Source organism: Bos grunniens, chromosome 25 (genome assembly GCF_055505025.1).
Source record: "Bos grunniens cultivar Pamir isolate PY7600 chromosome 25, Bosgru_T2T1.0, whole genome shotgun sequence".
Lineage (NCBI taxonomy): Eukaryota > Metazoa > Chordata > Mammalia > Artiodactyla > Bovidae > Bos > Bos grunniens.
Genome location: NC_141189.1, coordinates 8,411,802 through 8,419,237, shown reverse-complemented (window position 1 = coordinate 8,419,237; position 7,436 = coordinate 8,411,802). Strand labels below are relative to the sequence as shown.

At 50.3% G+C, this 7,436-nt stretch overlaps 1 non-coding gene across 1 annotated transcript; it reads left to right on the top strand.

Moving 5' to 3' along the window:
* Window positions 1-7,070: 7,070 nt before the first annotated feature.
* Window positions 7,071-7,143, top strand: TRNAG-CCC (transfer RNA glycine (anticodon CCC)). Its single transcript has one exon. It is a non-coding gene; the product is annotated as a tRNA-Gly (tRNA).
* The last annotated feature ends 293 nt before the right edge of the window (window positions 7,144-7,436 follow it).

Genomic DNA, 7,436 nt, shown 5'->3' with positions numbered 1-7,436 from the left:
GATATGTTGGGGAGATCAAGGACAAAGGGGCGGTCAAGACTACATCTCCCAGTGGTCATAGCGGGCAGATGAAGGACGATTGAGGAGGAGGTGTGGGGCGCGGGGGTGGGGGGGAGGTCTAATTCCGCGGCTACTGGGGACCCCTGGCGGGGACTTAAGGCTGCCCGAGTCCGAGCGAGTGCTGATTCACGGCCCCGCCCCATATTCTCCGGGAAATTACTGGGGGAGGGGGCCAGGACCTCAGCCCTGGACTTTGTTTCCGAGATAAAGCAGCAGGCCCCCGGGAGACTGGGAAGATGGGACGCATTCACTATTGATCCAAACTGGCTGGGTGGTACCCACCTCAGAGATGGTTGAATTAAGAGTCAAACCTTGGGGGGGACTGCCACCCTCCCCCACAAGGTTCCATCTCTCCTTCCCCGCCTCGAGGTTCTTGGACCTGACAGGTGGAAATGTGGAAAGATAAATACTGGCCAGGCATTCTGGTTAATATAAGGAAAGGATGCAGCTGTTTGCAGCCTGACCCCTGGGGAGCCCTTTCTTCCTCTCCAGGGTGGAGCGTTAAAGATTCAATTCAGTTACCAGAGCCAATGAATGCTTACCATTGGGTTGTGTCTGGGGGTTGACCAACACTTCTCTCCCCGCGTAGGATATACACGCTGGGGTCAGGCTGACTAATTCTTGCTTACATGCTTCCCTTTTTTTGATATTCCATGTAGCTCACATACCCCAAAGTTTTGAGTGCACATTTTATTTATTTGGTACTTATCTATTGAGCACCTACTATGTTCCAAGAGCTGTTCTAAGCAATGCGGTACACCAGTGAACAACAACAACACAAAATTCTGCCCAAGAAAATAGGCTAAAGATAATGGGTAGAGTACGTTAGAAAATTATACCTAGTTAAAAAAAATTAGTGGGCATGAAGTGTTGTGTATGAGAACTGAGAATGAGGGAATTTCTGTGAAGGAATAGTCCAGGCTCTATGCTGGGCACTGGAGGAAGAGAGCATGGAACCCTGCCCTCAAGGAATTCAGAATGTGTTAAGTACTATTGTTTTGTTTTTTAATTCTTTCATGCTAGATAGAAAAAGGTTTTGTTTTTTGTTGTTTGGTGTGTGGTTTTTTGGGTTTTTTGTCGGGGGGGGGGGGGGGCCTGCTCCTAGGCAGCTTCCCAACCATGGATTGAACCCTGGCCCAGCGCAGCAAGAGAACAGAGTCCTAACCATTGGACCCCCAAGGAATTCCCAGGAAGAGGTTCTGAAAAGCTGGTAACATTTCTAACCCACTCCCTTAAAAATGTATAGGATTTAAAATAAATTAATTAATTAAAGTGAAATGAAAGGCAAAAACCAAAAAAAAAACTTTTTAAGAAAAAAAAGATCTGTAGAATTTGAAAGCAGGCAGAGGGGACAAACAAGGGACTCAGAGGCAGATTTCTCCCTGACATATGTATTGTAAGACAGAGAATCCAGTGTGTTTGGTGCCTGAAGTGATGGGTAGTAGGGACTGGGGACTGAACTTGGGGAGTTCCAGAACTTGGGGAGCCCTGAATGGCAGGCCAGGGAGTGAAGTCTTTCTTCCCAAATAAATAGAATACCTGTGAGAGATTTTAACCAGGGCAGGAAAGGACTAGGCTTGCATTTGGTTTCCATCATCGTTGCTTCCCCAGTGCTGAGTACAGCGCCTGGCACAGCATCCATATGTAGAATGTGTGAAATGAAGAAATGAATGAATGCACGCATGTGTTCAGGGAGACTCCTCTGGCAGGAGTGGAGGAGATGGCCTGAGTGAGAAGAGCCTAGAAATAGCTCTCTTCACCCCTCCTCCAACATGGGATCTGGTCCCTCCTCTCTTACTACACCACCTAGCAACATGAAATCCTGCTGGTGAATAAACCCTCCCACTTCCTTCTGTCTCTTACATGCCTATTTGCCAAGTCCTTCCTCTTCCTTTCTCTTCCTCCCTGCAGGACAGGCCTCAATCTTTCTGGCCCGGGCATCCCAGGTCTGTAAGAAGGAACCATTACAGCCAACCGTGCTTGTCCGCAGGTAGATTAAATGGATCAGTGATTCAGGACCCAGTCAGTGATTCAGGACCCAGAAGCTAAATCTCAGGAACTTTGGCACATTTCATGCTGCCTTTCTCCACCTCACTTCTTTCCCTGACCAGTTCAATGGAAAGGGGAAAAAAAAAAAAAAAATCCAGGCCAAATCTGTTTGGGGAAACAGTAAAGCTGATGCAAAGAAAAGGATTTTCTAAAGGGAAACAGGAATGATATCAGCAATCTCCATGTTGAGACCCCTCTCTGATGGCCCTGCCTTCCTTTCCCTTTCGATTCTTTTTAAGACTCTAGGCTTACTGCTGCAGCTGCCCAGTGGCCCCAGCTGTTTAGAGGGCTGCTTTACAGGCATGGAGACATGACATTGAGCAAGTGGTTTAGTATTCTGGTTTCCTCCTCCACACTGTGTGGTACTGCTGAAAGAAATGTGGAGCAGGGACGGGGAGAGCCAGCCATGCTGCCTTCTGCCTGGCCCCCAGCTCTGCGTGCAAGACCTGTGTTCTCTCTGGCTCTTAATTTCCCCACCTTTGAAGTGAGGAATTAAACTCAATGCTCCACCCAGCCATGATGAGTTCTAGATTAGAGTCAGCCTGTTCCTCATCTGAAATGGAAGGCTGTTCACATTCTTTAGCTGTGGAAGCAGGGAATCTGTCTACAGACCTGGGAGCTGCTTCAGTGCCAGAGCTGAGAGGCTCAGAGTCATCTTTGTTTTTTATTTTATTTTTAAATATTTTCTGGCTGTGCAGCTTGTGAGATCTTGGATCCCGGCCAGGATCAAACCTGCACCCTGTACAGAGAAAGCCCAGAGTCTTAACCGTTGGACCACCAGGGAAGTCCCCATCTCGGTTTTTTTTAGACACAGAGATATCAGCTGTATGACTGGCCAATGGTCACACATCAGCGACCCCTAGAGCCTGAATTCAAACCCAGGCAGATCTTCTGGACTTCAGGCAGTAAGGGCACCCTTTCCTGCCCAAACTGTTGAGAGTCTACCTCTCAGGAAAGGAGGAGCCTTGTCCTCTGGGGACAGACTTGACACAGGGGCACTGGGCAGGTGCCCTGTGTGGCTAACCCTTTGCTCCATCTCCAGTGCTGGAGGATATGACCTTTAGAGGTATCTTCTTGGGGCTGAGTTGGCCGACAAACAGGCCAGCTGGAGACATTAGTGTCCTGCTGTTTCTGGGCAGTCGTAAATCACTGCAGCCCCATCCCCTGGCTCCTGGCTTCCTCCTGCGGCTAGAAAGCTCCCTGATTGGTGCGGAGGCAGCAACAGCAGCAGCAGCAGCAGCATCTTCTGAAGCAGACCAGCAACGCTCCCCACCCTGTCCTCTGGGAACACTTCCCAGCTGCTGCCCTAACAGGCAGGTCTGCAGTAGGGGCAGGGCGAATGACGGATTCACAGGCAAAGGACGACAGGGAGATCTCAGTGGGCTGTCTCTCTCCCTGAGGATATGGGAGCCACTAGTGGAGGAAGCCTGTGCTGGGAGGCAGGACCCACCAGTTGAAGCCTTGACTTTGATATTGATCCTGCGGAGTGACCTTGAACAAGAGGCTTTACCTCTCTGGGCCTCAGATTGTACACCTGTAAAATAACAGAATTGGATGGATGCTTCTTAAGGTCCTCCAGCCTGTCAATTACCCTACCTGAGTGTCTCCCCAGCGTCTCCAGTATAAGAACTGAAAGATGGTTCTATATGTGCTTCCCATCTTCTCCTGGGCTTCCCTGGTGGTTCAGATGGTAAACAATTTGCCTGCGATGCAGGAGACCTGGGTTCAATCCCTGGGTTGGGAAGATCCCCTGGAGAGGGAAATGGCAACCCACTCCAGAACTCTTGCCTGGGAAATCCCATGGACAGAGGAACCTGGCGGGCTACAGTCCATGGGGTTGCAAAGAGTTGGACACGACTGAGTAACTAACACTTTGATCTTCTCCTTCCCTCGCCTTGGCTTTGCCATGCGTGCCACTCCCATTGCATATGCATCAAAATCCCTGCTCCCTAGCCTGGAGTTCACAGGCTTCTCCCGAGGTTCCTTCCTACCTCCCTGGCTACATCTCACATAGGACACTTGACTGGCATTTCCTGACCAGGCAGTGCCCTCTTCTTACTTTGGGCCTTTTCAAAGGCTGGGATAGGAATGGGAGGATGGGACAGGAATCAGGGGTGAGGGACCAACACAGAAGCAGGGCCAGAATACTGGCCACGCAAAGGTGTTGCCCAGCAGTGGATCTCAACTCCTTCAACTCTTACCCCCCATACCATCCCACCTCTTCAGCCTTTAGACACTGCATGTTGAACTGACCACTCCCCCAGGAGCTCCCTCCAGCTCCCAGCACTGGTTCTAGACCTTGTCACTGCGTATAGGACTTTGTCTTCCCCTGTGGTCTTACAAGTGGATTTCTCAAAGACAGATCCATCTGAGTCACCTCAGAGCTCTGAGCCTGGCATGGAGCAGATGCTCAAGGAAGTTTTGTTCAATGAAAAAGGCTCTGCTTCAAGAATGAGTCACCTGGCGATGGTCTTACCTCTTGAAGAGGACTTAAAAGGTTTTGCCTCCAAACAAATGGCCATGATCAAATTGTGGCCAAAACTCAGGAAGGCAGAAGTGTAGACAAATCCAGGAACAGATAGGGCCACAGCCAGACAGGACGGTCTTTAAGAAGAGCCAGACAGGATTTCAAAGACAGCCTCTTGACATGGGGCTGACAACCACAGAAATTCTCTGTTCCGTGTGTCTGACCACTGCTCACCAAACCAGCTTCCCTAAATTTAGGGTCTCTCAGATCCTCTAAAACTGATTGGGCTGAAAGGAGGGAGAGATTGAAAAGTCTGATACATCTTTCCATTTCAAGTTTTGCATTCCCCTAAAGAGGCCCACTTCAAAGTTTACCACACCAAGGGAATGTTAATCTCCATTAAAAAAAAAAAAAAGCAAAATAGGCCTTTGTTGGATTTCCCTGGTAGTCCAGTGGTTAAGATTTCATGCTTCCACTGCAAGGGGCACGAGCTGGATCCCTAGTCGGGGAAGTTCCATGTGCTGTGTGGTCTGTCTCCATTCACAAGAGATGGACTTTCCAGGGCAGAGGAGCCTAGGATAGAATCGTCTCCTCAAACTCATCTGTGTGAACTTGGGCCAAGTGCTTCTCCAATATGGACCTCCCATTACACCCCCCAAATCTCAAAGGGAACTCTCCATCATGCCCCCTGAATGTGTTCTTGACTCTGAATGTGTTCATGCCCTCTGGATGAGTAGAGGGGTTTGAAGTCAAGGTCTTGATGCTTGACTCAAACAAAGAGCAAATGACTCAGCGGGGAGCCACAGTGATGGGGCTGGTGGCAACCTACCTACCACAGGGAATGAAGCAGGGGCTTTCTGTTTTTAGAAAACGCCAAGCTTCCCTGGTGGCTCAGACAGTATAGAATCTGCCTACAATGCAGGAGACCCGGGTTTGATCCCTGGGTGGGGAAGACCCCTGGAGAAGGAAATGGACACCTATCCCAGTATTCTTGCCTGGAAAATCCCATGGACAGAGGAGCCTGGCTGGCTACAGTCCATGGGGTTGCAAAGAGTCAGACATGACTGAATGACTAACAAGCTGCAGAGAGCCCATCAGTTTCGGTTCATTTCCAGGAGGCAATTTCTCCACCAGCTGGAGCTGTCCAGTGATGGCCTGGGCTGAGTCTGGGCAGGGTGGGACTGGAATCAGGGGTGAGGGACCAGTAGAGAAGCAAGGCCAAAAGACTGGCCACTCGGAGGTAATGCCCAGCAGTGGTTCTCAACTTGGCTGTGCATCGCAGTCCCCCAACATCCAAGGGAGGAGAAATAAAACCCGTTCTGAGAAAGCCCTGAGGCTAGGAATCTCAGAACAGATCAGCTTCTGCCCTTTGGATTCTTCAGCCAGAGCAGATGTCAAGCAAGGGAGAGATGGGGTCCGATTTGCATTTCAGAATGGCCACTCTGCCAATACCCAGACAAGGGGAACTTGTCTAGAATCCAGAGTCTCAGGTTCAATAGAGTGGATCAGAACCTCCAACCATGGGGCCTGGGAACCTGAAACTCTCTGGGGGATTCTGCCACCATCAGTGGTCTGCCAGAATGATCTCGAAAGACCCTGGGAACCCTGAAGAAGGCCATGCTAGGCTGCTCAAAGAGGAAGTGGCATGGCCATGAGGCCTCAGAGAGCTGGCCGAAGAGGTACAGAACTGGCATTTTCTTGCATTGGCTACTCTGCAGAGTCAGCCCAGCACTAATGCTTCCAGACTGCAAACCCCACTTGATCATGTAATAGGAACGCGGGTGTGCTGACGCAGCGGGCAGACTGGAGCCCAGGCTGCACTAGGGGACGGGAGGTAGGCACAGACACTCAGCACCAACTCCGCGCTCTGAGCCTGGGGATAGACAGGAGCAAAAGGCATTCCCTCCGCAGCAAGCCTGAAGCGAATTGAGATGACTCAGGAGCATGGGGCTTGCCCTCTCTTCTAGGTTTCAGAACCAACCAGAGGTTCCCTCCCTGACTTCCCAGACAGGTTGGTAAACCAGAAGGGACAGCAGGAGGACCTTTGTTCATCCAATAGAGAAATCCCTTATATAGCACCGCACCTGCTGTGCATCAGCCCTTGCCGCACACCTCTGGCCACAGGTAGTTTACCGTTTCCTGAACCCTCGCTTCCTCTGTGGGACAACACTCAGGTTCCCACGTCCTTCTCCCCATTGTTCCTTATATTCTACCTTTGGACGTCATAAGAAAAAGGAGAGCCCTTCTTCTCCCCCAAAGCCTTTTACATTTAAGGCCAGAACAGATAAAGCCCTTTTGTCTTCACACTGAACAAATTTCTCCAGGAACAAAGAGTAGATTTTAGCACGTTCCTTCCCCCCACCCCCCTCCATCTATAATGTCCGGTGCATGACGGGAATGGAGAGATGGCCAAAGAGATGGATGACCAAGATATATGGTACTGAGCTCCTCACCTCTCTCCTCGTCCAAGCCAAGAAACCTGTGCCCAGGGACTTCCCTGGTGGTCCAGTGCTTAAGACTCTGCATTCCCAATGCAGGGGGCCCAGGTTCGATCCCTGGCCAGGGAGCTAGATCCCATATATTACAACTAGGAAAAAAAGAGAGTGAGAGAGAAGAAAGAAATGTGTGCCCAGAGGGTTATACAAGGCCGAAGAGCACTTTATGACAAGTGGAGATTGGGCCTCCAACCCCAGGCAGGGCAGTCACACCAACTTGGGCTGAGCCAGGTGCCTGTATCAGAGGCTGCCTCAAAGTCTATAATCTCTCCCCCTAAGTCTTCATCTTGTTTCTAACACTCAGATGGCAAGGAAAGGCCACTAAGTGAGAAAACACAGGAGCGCATATGCATTTATCCCCATTC